Source organism: Nicotiana tomentosiformis, chromosome 3 (assembly GCF_000390325.3).
Source record: "Nicotiana tomentosiformis chromosome 3, ASM39032v3, whole genome shotgun sequence".
Classification (NCBI taxonomy): Eukaryota; Viridiplantae; Streptophyta; class Magnoliopsida; order Solanales; family Solanaceae; genus Nicotiana; species Nicotiana tomentosiformis.
The window spans coordinates 40,761,620-40,780,853 of NC_090814.1; positions in this window are offsets into that span (position 1 = coordinate 40,761,620).

Sequence of the window (19,234 nt, forward strand, 5' to 3'; positions counted from 1 at the left end):
ACCGCTCTGATACCACTTTGTCACACCCCAAACCTGATGAGACGTGGCTGGCACCCGGTGCCATGCTGGCCCGAGCGAACCACTCTATAACTCATGATCGTTCGACCAAAACTAGAACATACATAGGTCAAGTTGGCTGAACTCATTACTTTTGTAACTATCATGGGCCAACATGGCCACGACTCATAATGTACAAGCGTAAGTGGGAAAACACTGTATTACAGAAATATTTTTTTTTCTTAAAATATAAATACATATGGGCCATCAAGGCCTCTGACATATTATACAAAATGAACCTCTGTCTACAAAGCCTCTAAGATTATTTGACATCAAATGGGATAGGGTACCGGCGTACCCATAAGTCTGTAGAAAAACTCTGACACGATGACTCATAGACTCGGCTGCACTCCGAATGAGGTGGAGTCTTACTGATCATTCGCTGAATGCCAATTTCGTCTACTATGAGGGCTCGTCAAACTGATTCTACCCGTCTATCAGGACCTGCAGCATGACATGCAGCGTCCACAAATAAAACGGACATCAATACGAATAATGTACTGAGTATGTAAGGCAGGAAAGCATAAGTAAGAACAGTAATGTAACCAGGAATAGAGAATATACAACCTGTGACATCTGGGTACCTCTGAGGACTACTGACATGAAATACATGATACATACATATATATACATAAACTTTTAAAACATATGCCTTTGTGGGCATCACCATTATCATATCGTACCCGGCCGTAATAGGCTCGGTAAAATGTACCCGGCCATCATAGGGCTCGGTAGAATCATATCCGGCCACGTGAAGCTCAGTAAAACCCAACAGATCAGTGGTTGCACAATAGGTGCCGTACCCGGCCGACTATAGCGTGGCTCGGTAGAGTAAAATAGATACATATATATGATGCATGCTGGACTCATTGGAATCACATTTTGAACCTTTCGGAGTGACGTAAGGTCGGTATCCTTCGTACACGTTATTAGGATTAACTCTTCATCAAGAATCTTATAAGATTCAGAAACTACCAACAACATTGATAATATAAGAATAAAAGAAGTAACATCAATATCAATCGTTTCATAAGAAGGGCAGCAATGTAAGTACTGCTAGCTTCTAAGAGTAGAGTATCTTTGGGAGCTCGTTCATTACATTATGTACAATCAGAGTCGTGAAAAAGAATGAAGGGGATAGCCTCACATACCTGGAGTAGGGGAAAAATCTGTATGATATTCTTGAGAAAGATTATACCGGGCTTCTTTAGAATTTTTTAGAATCTCACGTTGATTTGAATGGTTGAATGTCTTGCGTAGCTTATATCAAGGTGGAAAAGAAATAGACAATTTAGCATCATGTGATCTTAATCTCATGTTACTTCAGTATATTGTAGTTGCAATTGTTCTACACACGCACACATAACAGATCTTAGAGGTAGGAGAAGTTATGCTCTTTCAGTTACATGGGTTGAACTGTTCGACACAGCAAGTGGTCTAAACTGACCGTCTTTGCCACTCTATTTCAATTTAAACAGTAGAACAGAAGAATTTTCCTTGTTACCTTAACATCCAGGAGAATACCAAATACATAAAATGGTCTTAAACGGGAAAGAGACGATAAATTAATAGTGATGTTTATGATATATGCAAGTAAGAGAGTGACAGACAAGGTACCAACCTTCTCAAAGTGCCATGTTGAAATCTTTAATTAAGAGTCACTTTGTTTGATTTGTGTTGCTGCCACGTGATGTTCTTATCCCAATCATTTTAGATAATTACCAATTTATCCGCATAATTAAGAATTATCTCAAATTATTTAAAATACTATTCACTTTTAATACACATTATACATCTTACTATCATGATCATGTGGTATAAAATAAATACATACACTATTATTTAATTAAAACATCCATATAAAAATACACATATTTTCTCAACTTTATAATTTTCCTAATCTCATATAAAGAGTAAAAATTCTCATACTCTTAATTCTTAATTTGGTAAAAAGATAACTTTCTTTTTCTTGTGAGAAAATAATTTCTATATTTACAATAAAGAAAATCTCATAAACTTTCTCATATTATGTGTATAATTTAAAACATATTCGAAAGTAGTAATACTAATAACTATATACAATTATATATTTTTTTCAAACTATTTTACAAAAATATTCCACTCAAAATACCATATCAAATGTATATATATCGGTATCAAGGATGTTAAACTTACGGGGTGTAACATCCTTCCCCCCTTTAGAACATTCGTCCTCGAATGTTAACTATTAGAGATTTTCAAACTTTTCACTAGGGTCTCCTTTGTAAACTAAACTAAAACCATAACTATATCTGAAGTCTCGACTATTCACAACCTTTTGTACTGGAGTATCTCGTATCTTCCTCACCTTTACCTTACTTACCCTTCAATCTCGCATCGTATCTTCTGTTTCTTTCATAACCTCCCTTCAACATAGGTGAAAATTACGCCTTAAAGCTCTACTGTAATACTTGCACCTCTAGTGCATACAAAATCTTGCGAAAGCTTCATACTGACTTCTCACAACTCAACTCTATGGCACGATCTCGAAACAAAAGAAGGGTAACATTTCCTAAATGCCTTATAGCCTCTCAATTATAAATGTGGCGCGCAACACACCCATAAGTGAGACTCTACTAGGCACGGCTTTGTAGACTTCCTTGGATACGAACCGCTCTGATACCACTTTGTCACACCCCAAACCTGGTGAGGCGTGGCTGGCACCCGGTGCCGTGCTGGCCCGAGCGAACCACTCTATAACTCATGATCGTTCGACCAAAACTAGAACATACATAGGTCAAGTTGGCTGAACTCATTCCTTTTGTAACTATCATGGGCCAACATGGCCACGACTCATAATGTACAAGCGTAAGTGGGAAAACACTGTATCACAGAAATATTTTTTTTTTCTTAAAACATAAATACATATGGGCCATCCAGGCCTCTGACATACTATACAAAATGAACCTCTGTCTACAAAGCCTCTAAGATTATTTGACATCAAATGGGATAGGGTACCGGCGTACCCATAAGTCTGTAGAAAAACTCTGACACGATGACTCATAGACTCGGCTGCACTCCGAATGAGGTGGAGTCTTACTGATCATTCGCTGAATGCCAATTTCGTCTACTATGAGGGCTCGTCAAACTGATTCTACCCGTCTATCAGGACCTGCAGCACGACATGCAGCGTCCACAAATAAAACAGACGTCAGTACGAATAATGTACTGAGTATGTAAGGCAGGAAAGCATAAGTAAGAACAGTAATGTAACCAGGGATAGAGAATATACAACCTGTGACATCTGGGTACCTCTGAGGACTACTGACATGAAATACATAATACATACATATATATACATAAACTTTTAAAACATACGCCTTTATGGGCATCACCATTATCATATCGTACCCGGCCGTAATAGGCTCGGTAAAACGTATCCGGCCATCATAGGGCTCGGTAGAATCATACCCGGCCACGTGAAGCTCGGTTAAACCCAACAGATCAGTGGTTGCACAATAGGTGTCGTACCCGGCCGACTATAGCGTGGCTCGGTAGAGTAAAATAGATACATATATATGATGCATGCTGGACTCATTGGAATCACATTTTGAACCTTTTGGAGTGACGTAAGGTCGGTATCCTTCGTACACATTATTAGGATTAACTCTTCATCAAGAATCTTATAAGATTCAGAAACTACCAACAACATTGATAATATAAGAATAAAAGAAGTAACATCAATATCAATCGTTTCATAAGAAGGGCAGCAATGTAAGTACTGCTAGCTTCTAAGAGTAGAGTATCTTTGGGAGCTCGTTCATTACATTATGTACAATCAGAGCCGTGAAAAAGAATGAAGGGGATAGCCTCACATACCTGGAGTAGGAAAAAAATCTGTATGATATTCTTGAGAAAGATTATACCGGGCTTCTTTAGAATTTTTTAGAATCTCACGTTGATTTCAATGGTTGAAGGTCTTGCGTTGCTTATATCAAGGTGGAAAAGAAATAGACAATTTAGCATCATGTGATCTTAATCTCATGTTACTTCAGTATATTGTAGTTGCAATTGTTCTACACACGCACACATAACAGATCTTAGAGGTAGGAGAAGTTATGCTCTTTCAGTTACATGGGTTGAACTGTTCGACACAGCAAGTGGTCTAAACTGACCGTCTTTGCCACTCTATTTCAATTTAAACAGTAGAACAGAAGAATTTTCCTTGTTACCTTAACATCCAGGAGAATACCAAATACATAAAATGGTCTTAAACGGGAAAGAGACGATATATTAATAGTGATGTTTATGATATATGCAAGTAAGAGAGTGACAGACAAGGTACCAACCTTCTCAAAGTGCCATGTTGAAATCTTTAATTAAGAGTCACTTTGTTTGATTTGTGTTGCTGCCACGTGATGTTCTTATCCCAATCATTTTAGATAATTACCAATTTACCCTCATAATTAAGAATTATCTCAAATTACTTAAAATACTATTCACTTTTAATACACATTATACATCTTACTATCATGATCATGTGGTATAAAATAAATACATACACTATTATTTAATTAAAACATCCATATAAAAATACACATATTTTCTCAACTTTATAATTTTCCTAATCTCATATAAAGAGTAAAAATTCTCGTACTCTTAATTCTTAATTTGGTAAAAAGATAACTTTCTTTTTCTTGTGAGAAAATAATTTCTATATTTACAATAAAGAAAATCTCATAAACTTTCTCATATTATGTGTATAATTTAAAACATATTCGAAAATAGTAATACTAATAACTATATACAATCATATATTTTTTTCAAACTATTTTACAAAAATATTCCACTCAAAATACCATATCAAATGTATATATATCGGTATCAAGGATGTTAAACTTACGGGGTGTAACAGAGGGTAAAAGGCATCCCCTCGACTTTGCTCACAAAGAATCGGAGCAGAATAACAATTCACCAAAAGGATGGTTGGACTTTGCCTAGGGTTATTTGATATTGACGGCAAAAATCAACGACGACGGGGTCGAGGGGGCCCAGCATGAAAGGGTAAGTATAAACACTTAGAAACCCTTCCACATGGTTGGTGATGTCCTCTTCAGGGGTCGGGATCACCACCTTTTTGCCCTCCCAGTTGTAGTCTTTCTTTACCTACTTAAGGTATCCCTCGATTATCGAGCATATATACCTCGACACTAGCTCGCATCGACCAGGAATCGACGAGGCTTTATCGGTCTTAAAGTCGGAACATAACAAAGGTCGGGACAGGGTCCCGCCATACCAATCAATACATGTCCAAAGCATACTGAACAAATAGGCAACTCCGGAGCAAGTAGAGTGCACCAACACCTTTCGCTGAGCTGATAGCCTACTAGGAGGACCGTCAACCTATCTATCGGGACCTGCGGACATAAAATGCAGCATCCCCATGCAAAAGGGATGTCGGCATGAATAAAGTACTGAGTATGTAAGGCAGGAAAGCATAAATAAGAACAGTAATGTTAGGAGAGATAGAGAAGATACAACCAGTAACATCTGAGTACCTCTGAGGGTGACTCACATGAAATGCATGAGATATATATATATATATATATATATATATATATATATATATATATATATATATATATATATATATATATATATATATATATATGTATGCATATACTTTTATAAACATACACCTCTGTAGGCATCATCATCATCATATCGTACTTGGCAGTAATAGGCTCGGTAAAAACGTACTTGGCCATCATAAGGCTCGGTAGAATCGTACCCGACCACGTAGAGCTCGGTAAAACCCAACTAATCAGTGGTTTCACAGTAGGTATCGTACCCGGGTGACTATAGCACGGCTAGGTAGAGTAAAATAGGTACATATATATATAATGCATGTTGGACTCATAGAATCACATTCTCAACCTTTCGGAGTGACATAAAGTCGGTGCACCTTCAATTAATGTTATGGACATCCATACCATCAATATGAACCTCAATAGGATTCAAGTATCATACATACATGCTTAGAATAATTTTATAAGGAAAGAACAACATGGACAGCCTCAGCCTTAGTTGCTAGGAGTAGATCCGCTATAAAATAGCATATCGTTTACGTTCATTTCACTTTAGATCATGCCTAAAGAAAGAAGGAAATATCTTAACATACTTGTATGATCTCTTCCTTATTCATCAACAAGCTCAACACAACTTCTTGTGTCTAAAACAAGTGAAATGATATTGTTGTCAACATATAATATCGTACCATCGTATAGCTTACGGAAAATTGGGCAACAACTCCCCCGTTTTTACTACATCCCAAAGACCACTAAGGTTCATCAACATCCCAACAACAACAACATTAACCAACAATAGCAACAACAACAATATAATCCAATATCAGCTTCTCCGATTATCTTAACATTCATATTGAGCGGCAAGCTTGTTTTTATTAATAACAAAACATAAATTGAATCCAACTCTTATTCCATAAATTAGTTTACAACCTTCAGAACATCATACTTATATGTATTATATGATTCCTAGCACCTTAACTTTTATCACCAATCACTTGTTTTTTATGTTTTCATCTTCAATCAACTTAATTAACACCTAGAAAAGCTTAACAACAGAAGACACAACATTATCAAATTATTTTTCATAATTTCCAGCCACCACAAACCATATATGTAGCCACAAAATAGTCCAAACAAAAGATAATCATGTCCCATATTCTTTCAAGTGATATCTTATGGTTTTCACTCAAACAACACAACTAACAAAAGATTAACCTTAGGCACAATCAAGAAGATGTTATACATACCTTGAACAGCAGCTACAACTCGAAACTCCATCTTAACGTAGCTCACAATAGCCCTCAATCACACCACAACATCATAGAAGCATTCTCTTATAGTCTTTAACACTTTTGATGATGATTTGAGTTGATTTCTTCTTGGATCTTAAGGATATGTTAGAGATGGTTTTGGAGAGCTTGTGGACGAAATTTGGGTGAGAAATGACCATAAATGAGGTTGTCGGTGGTCGTCTCAAGTGGGTCCCAACAAGAGCTTCTTGTGTTGTTTCGCAAAAATGTGAATATCTCGCTACTCCAACGTGGAATCGACAAACAGTTTAATGAGTTCGAAACTGGACTCATAGATCTTCAATTTGGTGATTGGATCACCCCTTAACTCTAAGTACATTGGGAGAAAATCGTAGTGACATTAGACCTAAAGTTCAAAAAAATTATGAACGTAACTTGTGACGACTTTCGTCGACTTTTGTTACACAAGTCGCTTGACTTCAAAACTTAACACACGACTATTATACGACTAAAATACCTCATAACATTGCCTTCTTATCATATTAAGCACCCTAGTCTCATCCCACAAGTACGGGTTATAACATTCCCAACTTGTCGACTTTCGACGAAACTTATTTTCTTCAATTCGATTAGCTTCTTAAGATTCCAACCCTTACGATACTTCCTTAAAACTTATTTTGTCCCATCATTATCTTTTTAAAGGTTTTTCAACTCTCCGGCTCATATTGATTCACTTAAGATAAATTCTAACATGAAAGTACAGGGTGTAACATCTTTCCCCCCTTTGGAACATTCGTCCTCGAATGTAAAGGAGTCTTAGAGGAGAAACTAGCCCTTACAGATTTTACAAAAATATCGATAGAGTCTCCTGTGCAAACAAGACTATCCCATACCTTGTTTCCAAATAATTCTGCTCCTAAAAACACAACAATGCTTCAATTATGAATATCATTTAATCATAGAATGAGTGTTAATCGAAATCACATAACACGGGCTAATAAAAGACATGATCAAGCTATAGCAGTTAAGAATCTTCTATCTGAAACAACTAAGGGTACTTAGAATTCATTTCTTCTTCGACTTACTTAGAATTCATTTCTTCTTCGACTCCCCACATTTTTCCTTTGACATTCTTATTCCTCCACCATATCTTTATGGAAGTTACTTTCATGGTCCCCAACTTGTGGATGTGCTGATCTAAAATAGCAACTAGAACCTCTTCATAAGACAGGTTCTCTGTAATATGAGCCTCATGTGCTTCTGCAACATAGATTCCTGATTCATTTATAGCTAATAGAATCCTCTCATAAGATCGATCCTTTATTACTTATATATCATTTAATGCATTTTTCAATATTATAACATGATAACCGGATGAACGAATCCTAATTCTGAGGGAAAATTCAATTTAGTCCCTTCTCTAGGTAGTTTGGAGTGGCTTTATATATGTCTTGATTATCTTGTCCCATTATATTATTATGCTCTTCATGAGCAAAATTTTCATGAATTCCTCATTATCAACTCGATATTTCTTTAAGTCTCGTTGTCGCGTGTTTGAGTTCGATCTATGACGCTTCTAAGTACAAACACTCTTGAATAAGTCTGACTTTTCTATAACATGATACATTAAATCTGGTCAAACAATTATGTCTTTCAAACTATCTTATGGGAAATCTACATTTCCTTTCACATCATGATTTATAAGGAGCTACTCCGTGCAGTTTAAAAGGTATCCTTATGATCCTCCTGAATGTATAGATACTACTATAGTTATTGTTGTGCGCTACTCAATAGTTGGTAATTGATTATACCATCTTTCCGTAAAATTTGGCATCTTAGCTTGTGACATGTCTATGAGCATCTGAATGGTACGCTTCACTTGCTAGAATTATCTTGTGTACCCAAGTTTATTGAGAGGGCTTTTAGAAGTTATATGTAACTGAGCACCTCTATTACCCGTAATCGAGGCAGAAATATTATGTACCCGAAATATCTTCGATACCCTTCCATTTTACATAACCTTTAGTAATTTTTCAAGTAAAAAGTAAACTCATTTTTGCCAAACTAACCACAGTCGTTCATGTGGAATCGAACTTGCTATATTTGTAACGAATCTTATGTCAATCACTTCTAATTTCCATATTGGGTTACTTTATTCCGTGTCAATCCATTGGGTTCCTGATGTTCTATTTTGTCCGATTAGCAATTGGAATATTAATCCACGAACCCTATAATGGTTTTATTCATGTCGTACTACCAATGTAATCCTTTGACATCGTGGTATATCTTCGATGTTCTGAGATGAATAGAATAGCGTGAATAATGAATCTCTGTCCTAACATGAAATCGGCCATGATATTTCAAGATCCCTCATTCAATCTAATCAAAAGTTATAGTTTTCTCTTGACGAATACCTATTTTAACTTTCCCTAAATTAAAATCTTCCCTATCTACAAGAGATGGCTCTACAATATTCCAAGCCATTATACCTTTATTATCTAAGTCTACCAAGCTTATTCCGTATCTATTAATTGGTGAAGACCTCTAGTCAAACCTTTTTCCATTTGGGCTTGCTCATTTATCAAACTACTTGTGACTTACGACTAAACGCATCCATTACAATCTTAGTTCCACTTCTTTTATTCTAGTTCTAAGCTGTCTTATATGAAACATTTATACCATTATGTTTCTCCATTCCTCCTTATTTTTCTCACTGCCCCTAGTTGTCAACGACTTCTTATTTGGCTTATATTATGATATTCCTTATTTGCAACTCTGATCTAATTCCCACATATTTTGAATCCCTTGTACATATAGTTTGGGACCTCATCTATTGATTTCCATCTTCTTGTTACCGTATACATTTGATGTATTTCTTCATTGGTTAGGTTCTGATTTGTAGAAGAAACTGACATTGTGAAATAGCTTACCTTCATACTACCTCTTTCTACATCGTCCTTTTCTTATTGTCTATCACAAGTCTTATCCTTGATATCGACTTTATGGATTTCACTTTGATGGTTTCTCTTCTTTAGGTTTTTCCATGAATTATCGTACTAAATCCCTTGTTCTTGCTGTCATCTCGACTATCCCTCATGGTTGTAACATTTAGATATTACCATGGTCTGTCTTTAATTGCAAGAGTCATCGTACTCGAATCCTTTTTTAACTCATTATGATTGTTCTTCCTTCTCCTTTCAATCTCTACAATTTCATTTGGAGTCATATCTACCAACTTTAACACATTCTTTAGGTTAACATTTCCATGTATAAAGTGTTTGACTACGCTTGTCGTCAATTTATAAACCAATATCGTTTCTTTTGCACATCGTTTATACCCGTGTGTTACTTTAAAGTTCTATATACTCCTTTCTGTCCTAATCCTCCCATCTTTTAGTTATTAAATAAATGTGCTCTCGACTTAGTGCTTTACCACCTCGTTTTCCCCCTTAGGGAAATAGTTCAATGTTTCACGCTTGAAGTACTACTTGTCTTTCCGCCATTCGTAGGTTCGTATTCCTGGTAGCTTACGATTGACCTATGGGTAACCTTTCTTCCTCTGAGACAATTTATAGGGGTCCATATACGTAGCAAGTCATACATTCTTGTTAGCATGCCTTCTTTCGACGAGTTTAATTTTAATTCACGTGGCTTGTGAAGGAAATATTTATAAATTTCTTTCAGGGCTCTTCTCCCACTAATCTTTTTCCTCATTTTTCTTATTCACTCAGTCTATCACTGCAATGCTAGCAAGCATGAGAAATCTTTGAATCTCTAATCGGTACCTTTGTTCTAGTTCATCCTAAGTCATCCTCTGTTATCGACACCTCGCATATGTATGGTTAAATTGATCTTCTGATAATCCCCATTAAAATTACTAATCAATTTTTTAATGCAAATGTAGCTCGTACTGTTTTATAACCTCAAAGCTTTCTTACCTATGAATCTTATTGCACATCCATACTTTAACTTACGTCCCTTAATAGTCTTACCTATTCACTCATATTGCTCAACTTGGTTTCATAAAAACCTTTCACAACATTTCACTTCTCGTCTCCTTCGAAGTAATTTCAACAAAGCATCCTTCATTCTCGACTTCCTGTACTCTAACTAGCCTCATTCTTTAGTCGTCTGATATTACTTTACTTATCTTATAACCCCATAAGATGTAGAACCTCCCCGATGATATCTCTTGCATTCTACACTTATTGTCTGTCTTTACTACATTTTCATATACAACAATTTATCCATAAAGGTCGGGAACTATCTATCTGAGCTTCTCCACATTGTCGGGTAACATTCTACTAGTCAGCATGAACATTATAGAAGAAATTGGGCCATGTATTTGTACTCTGAAAGTAATCTCCGGAGCTGATGCTCTATCTTCACTCCTATCTTGGTCTTTATGCTTAAGCATTGGACATGCCCATATCTTGTGTCTCTTACTTCTACACCAAGAACAAACACTCGTTCTTACATGACATTGGCCGGCATGCGCCCGACCGCACTGATGACACAATAGTAGGGGAAACTCTACTCTACATGTACTAACCCAGTCTGCTGCAATCTACAACCACCCAGTAATCCTCTATAATCATCAACCGACCTGTCCCTCTTAGTACGTCCCATAGCTTTATCAAAATCGTCTCTTGAAACTATAGACCGATCTCGCTCTCTGAAATCCTTAGGTTGTGAATTTCCTGACCTTTCAAGGGCTTTATTAATTAGGGGCCCGCGGGTGACGTCAATCCTGAGAGATTACCAACTACATCAGTACCTGTATTGCTTTTCTCACATGCCAATCAGACGAAGTCGATGGTGGAACTCACAGAGCAAATGTTGGAGCCTTCACCAGCTCCTCTAGTACTAGTTGAACTGGGGCTATCTAAAGTAGTGACTCACCCTAGTCCTGAGACGGATCTGTTTCAGTAGAAGCCGTACGTCTCACACCCCCTCCCAATCCTTCTTTAAAATCCCGACTAGTTGCAACTCTTCTGGGTAATGACATCTTTGTACAACCTATATCAACGCATATGTTAGACTCGATTCCCTACAACTCAGCTTTTTCGCACGATCTAGAACATGAAGGAAAAGTAACCAGCTTAAATGTCCCGCAGCCTCCTGTTTATAAGTGTGTCACACAACACACCCATAAACAAGACTCTATTAGACACGGCTTGTAGACATCCCTAGGACATACCTGCTTTGATACAAAGTTTGTCAAGACCCAAATCGGAGGGCCGCGTTGGGCACTCGGTGCCTCACTCAAACGAGTACCAACATAACATATCTTTCTTATCATACCATCATGGGCAAATGATCCAGAAGGGCCATCATGAGATAACCAGAATAAAACATAAGGGAATACTCGACATAGGATAACCCAACATGATATACAAACTTATACATGTGACATACGGGCCTATAAGATCGACATGATCATTTGTACACTCAAAACATAGGCCGACAAGGCCATACAAGTATCCATATACATAATATCTGTCTACAAGCCTCTAAGAGTACAAAAATGTCACAAAGATCGGGATAGGTCCCTGTCATACCAATCAATACATGTCTAAAGCATACTAACCAAATAGGTAACTCCAGAGCAGGTGGAGTGCACCAACACCTTCTATTGAGATGATAGCCTACTAGGAGGACCGTCAACCAGTCTATCGGAACCTGCGGGCATGAAACGCAGTGTCCCCAGGCAAAAGGGATGTCGGTATGAAAAAGGTACTGAGTATGTAAGGTAGGAAAGCGTAAATAATAATAGTAATGCAAAGAGAGATAGAGAAGATATAACTAGCAACATCTGAGTGCCTCTGAGGGTGACTGACATGAAATGCATGATATATATATATATATATATATATATATATATATATATATATATATATATATATATACTTTCAAAAACATACACCTCTGTGGGCATCATCATTATCATATCGTAATTGGCCATAATAGGCACGGTAAAAACGTACCCGGCCATTATAAGGCTCGGTTGAATCGTACCCGTCCACATAGATCTTTATAAATCCCAACTTATCGGTGGTTGAACAATAGGTGCCGTACCCGGCCGACTATAGCGCGGCTCTGTAGAGTAAAATAGGTACATATATATAATGCATGTTGGACTCATGGAATCATATTCTCAACCTTTCGGAGTGACGTAAGGTTGTTGAACCTTCGATTAACGTTATGAACATCCATACCATCAATATGTACCTCAATAGGATTCAAACATCATACATACATGCTTAGAATAACTTTATAAGGAAAGAACAACATGGATAGGCTCAGTTGCAAGGAGTAGATCCATTATAAAATAGCGCATCGTTTACGTTCATTTCACTTTACATCATGAAAAAAGAAAGAAGCAAATGCCTTAACATACCCATGTGATCTCGTTCTTATTCCTCAACCAAGCTCAACACAACTTCTTGCATCTACAACAAGTGAAATGATATTGTCGTCAACGTATAATGCCATACCATCGTATTTGGCTAGTCGCATAGCTTACGGAAAATCGGGAAGCAACTCCCCCATTTTTACTACATCTCAAAGACCACTAAGGGTCATCAATATCCCAACAACAACAACAACAGCATTAACCACCACTAAGGGTCATCAATATCACAACAACAACAATATTAACCAAAAATAGCAACGACAACAATATAATCAAATATGAGCTTCTCCGATTATCTTAACAATCATATTGAGCGGCAAGCTTGTTTTAATAATAATAAAACATAAATTGAATTCAAATCTTATTCCATAAATTAGTATTCAACCTTTAGATTATCATACGTATATGTACTATATGATTCCTAGTTCAAGACATCCATAAAATGCCTTCCAAAACCGTCCCATACGCCTAGCACCTTAACTTTTATCATCAATCACTTGTTTTTCATGTTTTCTTCTTCAATCAACTTAATTAACACCTAAAAAAGCTGAACAGCAGCATCCAAAAAATTATCAAACTATTTCTCATAATTTCAGCCACTACAAACCATATATGTAGCCTCAAAACTATCCAACCAAAAGATAACAATGTCCCATGTTCTTCCAAGTGCTATCTTATGGTTTTTCACTCAAACAACACAACCAACACAAGATTATCCGTAGGCCCAATCAAGAAGATGTTATACATACCTTGGACAGTATCTAAAACTCGAAACCTCATTTCAACTTAGCTCACAATAGCCCTCAATCACACCACAACATAAGCATTCTCTTGTAGTCTTTAACACTTTTGATGATGAGTTGAGTTGATTTTCCCTTGAGTTTGGTTCTTGGATCTTGGGTATATGTCTATTGACTTACTCTAAGTGTTATGAACCCATTCATGGGTCCTTAAATGATAAATCCTCATAGAACTAATGGAACTAATGCATATGTCTTTCTGTGTCATCTATTAATGTTTTTATCACTTAACTAAGCCTATTTGAACCTTAACTAATAGATAACACTTACTAATATGCAATTAGCTTTTTGTATCTTAATAATGGTCTCCTCCTAAGTGTTCTGATACATGTCAAAGTCAACCTTAAGGTCACTGATGTTACTGGACTCTATCAGTCCACTTGCGATGATTTATCTTTGCACTTAGTGTTTAGGTGAGAAATCTTGAGGCCAATAATGTGATTGGTTCTGAGTTATTCATATCTTTGTACTCTAATGATAGTGTAACATCTCCTGTAGCTATTTACCTCTATGTGTCAAACTTTTGAGAAGTTTTTATCATGAACCTTTGTGCTATTGCTAATTGTATGGAACTACTTAATGGACACTACATTTGGGTCCAAACCTTTGAGGAAGAGTAAGGGTGGATGATTAAGGGTATTTGGGTGTGAACTTGGGTTATGGTTAACGTACCCTTGTCTGACACAAGCACTGCTTGGGGTTGAGACCTTTATGAACTCTGAAGTGTCAGGGGGTCCAAAGGGGGATTTTATCCATAAATAAATGTTCACTATTATCCATTAGTCATTAACTTTTATTAATCCTCATAGGGTTAACACAAAATAGAATTAACTTTAATGTATTCCTTGGCTCTTTATTATTATTTGTCATGATGTCATTTGATCCCATTTCATATTGACATATACTAATCATCATCTATTCTTTTTGAATGCATGATTCAAATTGGGCTTGATGAGCCCATTTGGATCTCAAGCCCAATTTCTAGACCTGGGTCGTTTCTTTCTCTGCTCTTTGGAGTCTACTGATTGCGAGAATTCTTTGGGCCTGACCACTGGCCCAATATCGAGAGTCCATTCCTTCCTCCTTCCTATTTTAGACGATAAATATTATTGTTCACTATTTTATATATACATATCTGTAGATCTTCAATTTGGTTTGTGGATCACCCCTTAACTACAAGTACATTTGGAGAAAATCTCAGTGACATTAGACCTAAATTTTAGTAAATTTATGAACGTAACTGATATTTAGCATAAAGTATATATATTTATATGTATATCGCCTCATGTTTTACTTATATTTTGTGGATTTTGGATGTAAAATATATTGATTTATGTTAATTTATGGTATTTTTATGTGTTGGAATCATCCGGAGAAAATTGGGGGCGAAAGGTACGAGATTAGAGTCAAAAAGAAGCAAAGATGAAAAATTGGCAATTGTAGCGCCACATGCATTGTAGGGCGCTACATGTGGCGCCATTCCAGAATGCTTAATTTCCCAGCACCAGGGCTAGAGCCCCACGCTACTCTAGGCGTTGGTAATGGAAAACATCTCCAACTTTGCTCGGGATAAGGTTATTTCGGCCCAAGACCTACCCAACACGTAGCAAGACTAAGCCTATTTTGAGGGGGAGATACCACTTTGAAGGAAAAATACACATGAGGAACATCCTGGAGCGAGGATATCTCAGTGTTCTTCATCTTTTCTTAGTATTTTCAATTATTCAACACTTGTGAATTTGTTTTGATACTATCATGAGTGACTAAACCCATAATTCTGGGGTTGTGATTTAGCCATGAATATTATCGTTTAAAGTTGACTTAACCTTGATTACAATTCACCAATATATGGTTGTTTCTTCAATTTTGTGATTAATTGCTTAATTGTCTGGCCAACAGTTAGGTTCTATTTACTATCTATGCTATGCTTAGGAAAGCCATATTTAGATTAGAGAAGAATTGAAGAGAGAATGATCTTAACTCTGGGGGGGGACAGATTTGTGGTTAGGATAGGAATATACCTAGTCACCGGGCTTAATTAAATATTATAATCTTAATGCATTCTTAATAGATTGATTCCATAAAAATAAGCGTTAATCTATTTTAAATAGGCGAGTAGTACTTCGGGAGAAGGCTATGAGAGCAATTGTTCGATTAATTAGCAACCATGAGTGAATTGTATGAAAGGGAGAGTTAATTAGAATACAATAGGATTGGTGAATCGATCACAACCCTGGAATACTCGTCTCTACTGAATACACAACAATCATTTTGTTGCTTGATAAATTAGTTACTTGTTAGAATTATTGCGTAGTATAATCACACTTTTGAACTCGGAAATACTTGACTGAATAATAATCTTAGTAAAACTAGTGGGTAGTTAACACAAGTCTTTGTGGGTTCGACACTCGACTTATTATTTTATTACTTGTACGACCACATATACTTGCGTGTGCATATGGGAGCAACAAATTTTTGGCGTTGTTGCCGGGGACTTGAATATTGACTAATTTCTAGTTTTTGATTTAATTATTTATTGCATCAAGTCTAACATTTCTTATTGGTTTCTCTGCTCTTAGGAACTTTCATTAAATGCGAAGGGTCAGAAGCCAGGATAGACTTCAAGGCTTTGACCCCGAAACTAAGAGAACATTTCACGGGAGGCTGAGGGAAGCAAGGGCCATAAATAATCTTTAGGCACTTGTTCAATTTCCTGTGGACATGGCAGAGGAGCAACATATGGTTGTTCAGGAGATGGCGATGCCCAGCATTGCTAGTGTCACCTCCAGCATTGTGAAGCCTAGAATCACTGGGCACTTTGAGCTGAAACAGAGCATGATCCAGCTACTACATGTGAATGAGCAGTTTATGGGTCTTCCACACGAGGATCCACAACAGCACATCCTGAACATCTTGGAGATTAGTGATACTATATCACTAACGAAGTCACTCCAGACTATGTGAGGCTCACACTATTCCCATTCTATCTGTTGGATGAAGCAAAGCGATGGTTGAAGGCAGAACCAGCTAATTCTATTACATCATTGAATGATCTGGTGAGGAAATTTTTGGCAAGGTTCTTTCCTTTAGGAAAAACTGCTTGGGAAATCGAGGGAATCTTTATACTCAGCTTGGGAAAGGTTCGAGGGACTGATCAGAGACTGTCCTCATCACAATATTAAAAATGAAGTGTTAGCTCACACTTTTATAGGCGCGCTACATCCTGAGACAAAGATTGTGGTAGATGCTGCAGTGGGAGGTCAAGTGTTGGAGAAAAGCTTTGATGAGGTATATGCATTATTGAACAAATTCTCCAAAAGCAATCCGGATTGGCAAGGAGAGATGGGCAGACACACAGTGTAAAAATCTGGAGGGGTTCTCGAGTTAGATGTCATCTCTGCATTATCAGCACAGATTGCCACACTGGCCAACCAAGTCAATCAGATGACCTTGGTAATTAACAAGCAACAAGTTCAGCCAGTGCAACGGGTTCAAATATTTTGTGAAGTATATGGAGAGGGTCACACGAGCAACTTATGCCCAGTTAATCTAGAGTATATATATTTTATGGATAATGCAAATAGGGCCAGACAAACCAGTACGGGAACACTTATAATCCTAACTAGAGGAACAACCAAAACTTCTCTTGGGGTGGAAACCAAGGTGCTTAGAATCAGTACAGGCCACAAGCGCCTCAACAAAAATATAGACCACCTCAGGCTGAACAACCTACAAACCCGACGAGTCACCTTGAGGAGATGATGAAGAAATTAATGGCTAACCAGCAAGCTCAAGCAGCAGCCCACGTTGCAGCGATTCAAAATTTGGAGAGACAAATGGAGTAACTTGCTAGTGCTCAAAATACTCGACCAGTTGGGGCTCTTCCTAGTGATACTGAGCCTAATCCTAAAGCTCAAGTTAATGTGGTTATCTTGAGAAATGGAAGAGTATTAGAAGAAGTTCCAAATAAAAAGAAGTATACATCTAGTCCTGAAGGAGAATTAGTTCCCAAGCCAGTTGAGGAGAATGAGAAAGAGAGCGAAGGATCAGAGCCAGTAATTATGACAATGTCACCACCTCCGTTTCCACAAAGACTGCAGAAGCAAAAAGATGGTGCTAAGTACAAGAAATTCTTAGATATTTTTAGCCAAGTGCCTGTGAATTTGCCTTTGGTAGAAATTTTGCAGAAATTGCCTAAGTATGCAAGGTATCTCAGAGATATTGTGGCAAACAAGCGAATACATACAGAGTTTGAAACAGTTGCACTTACTGAAGAGTGCAGTGCTAGAGTTCAGAGTAAACTTCTTCCTAAGTTGAAGGATCCTGGGAGTTTCACAATTCCTCTGTCTCTTGGAAAACAAGAAGTTTGTAGAGCCTTGTGTGATTTAGGGGCTAGTATAAACTTGATGTCATCATCTTTATTCAAAACACTCGGATTGGGGGTGCTTAGACTTACTACAATCACTTTACAGTTGGCAGATAGGTCACTAGTTATGCCAAAAGGAATTATTGAGGATGTGTTAGTTCGAGTGGAAAAGTTTATTCTTCCTGTTGATTTTATTGTTCTTGATTACGAGGCAGATGAGGAAGTGCCCATTATTTTGGGCAACCATTCTTAGCTATTGGTGGAGCGATTATAGATGTGAGGGAAGGGAAGTTGACGATGAGGAAATCACTTTTAATGTGTACAAGGCACTTAAGCTCCCTAAGCATTATGAGGACTTGTGCATGATTACTGTGGTAGAATTGAAGGGGATAAAGCAGAGTCCATATGTGAATTGTAGTGATCCAGATGGGATAATTGAGTTAGAGGAGGTGGTATTGCAAGCCGAGTGTGTAAGGATGATTGAGAAAAGAACCAAAGATGAAAGACATGCAAAAAGGCTAGACTTCATGGTAAAAAAGAAGAGAAAGCGCCAAGCCTGGGCAGAGTAGAAGAGTCGTGCCACGACTATAATAAGACGTTTGTTGGGAGGCAACCCAGCCTGTATTTTTTTTTTTTATTTTTTTTTTTATAGTGTCAAGTTTTGTGTTGTTTTTGTTTTGCATAGTAGGGAAAGTCTGAGTACCCGAAGTTGAAGTAAGGAGCATATTTGAGCTTAAGTGTGGGGTCGTCCCGACCGTTAATATTGAGGATCATATGCG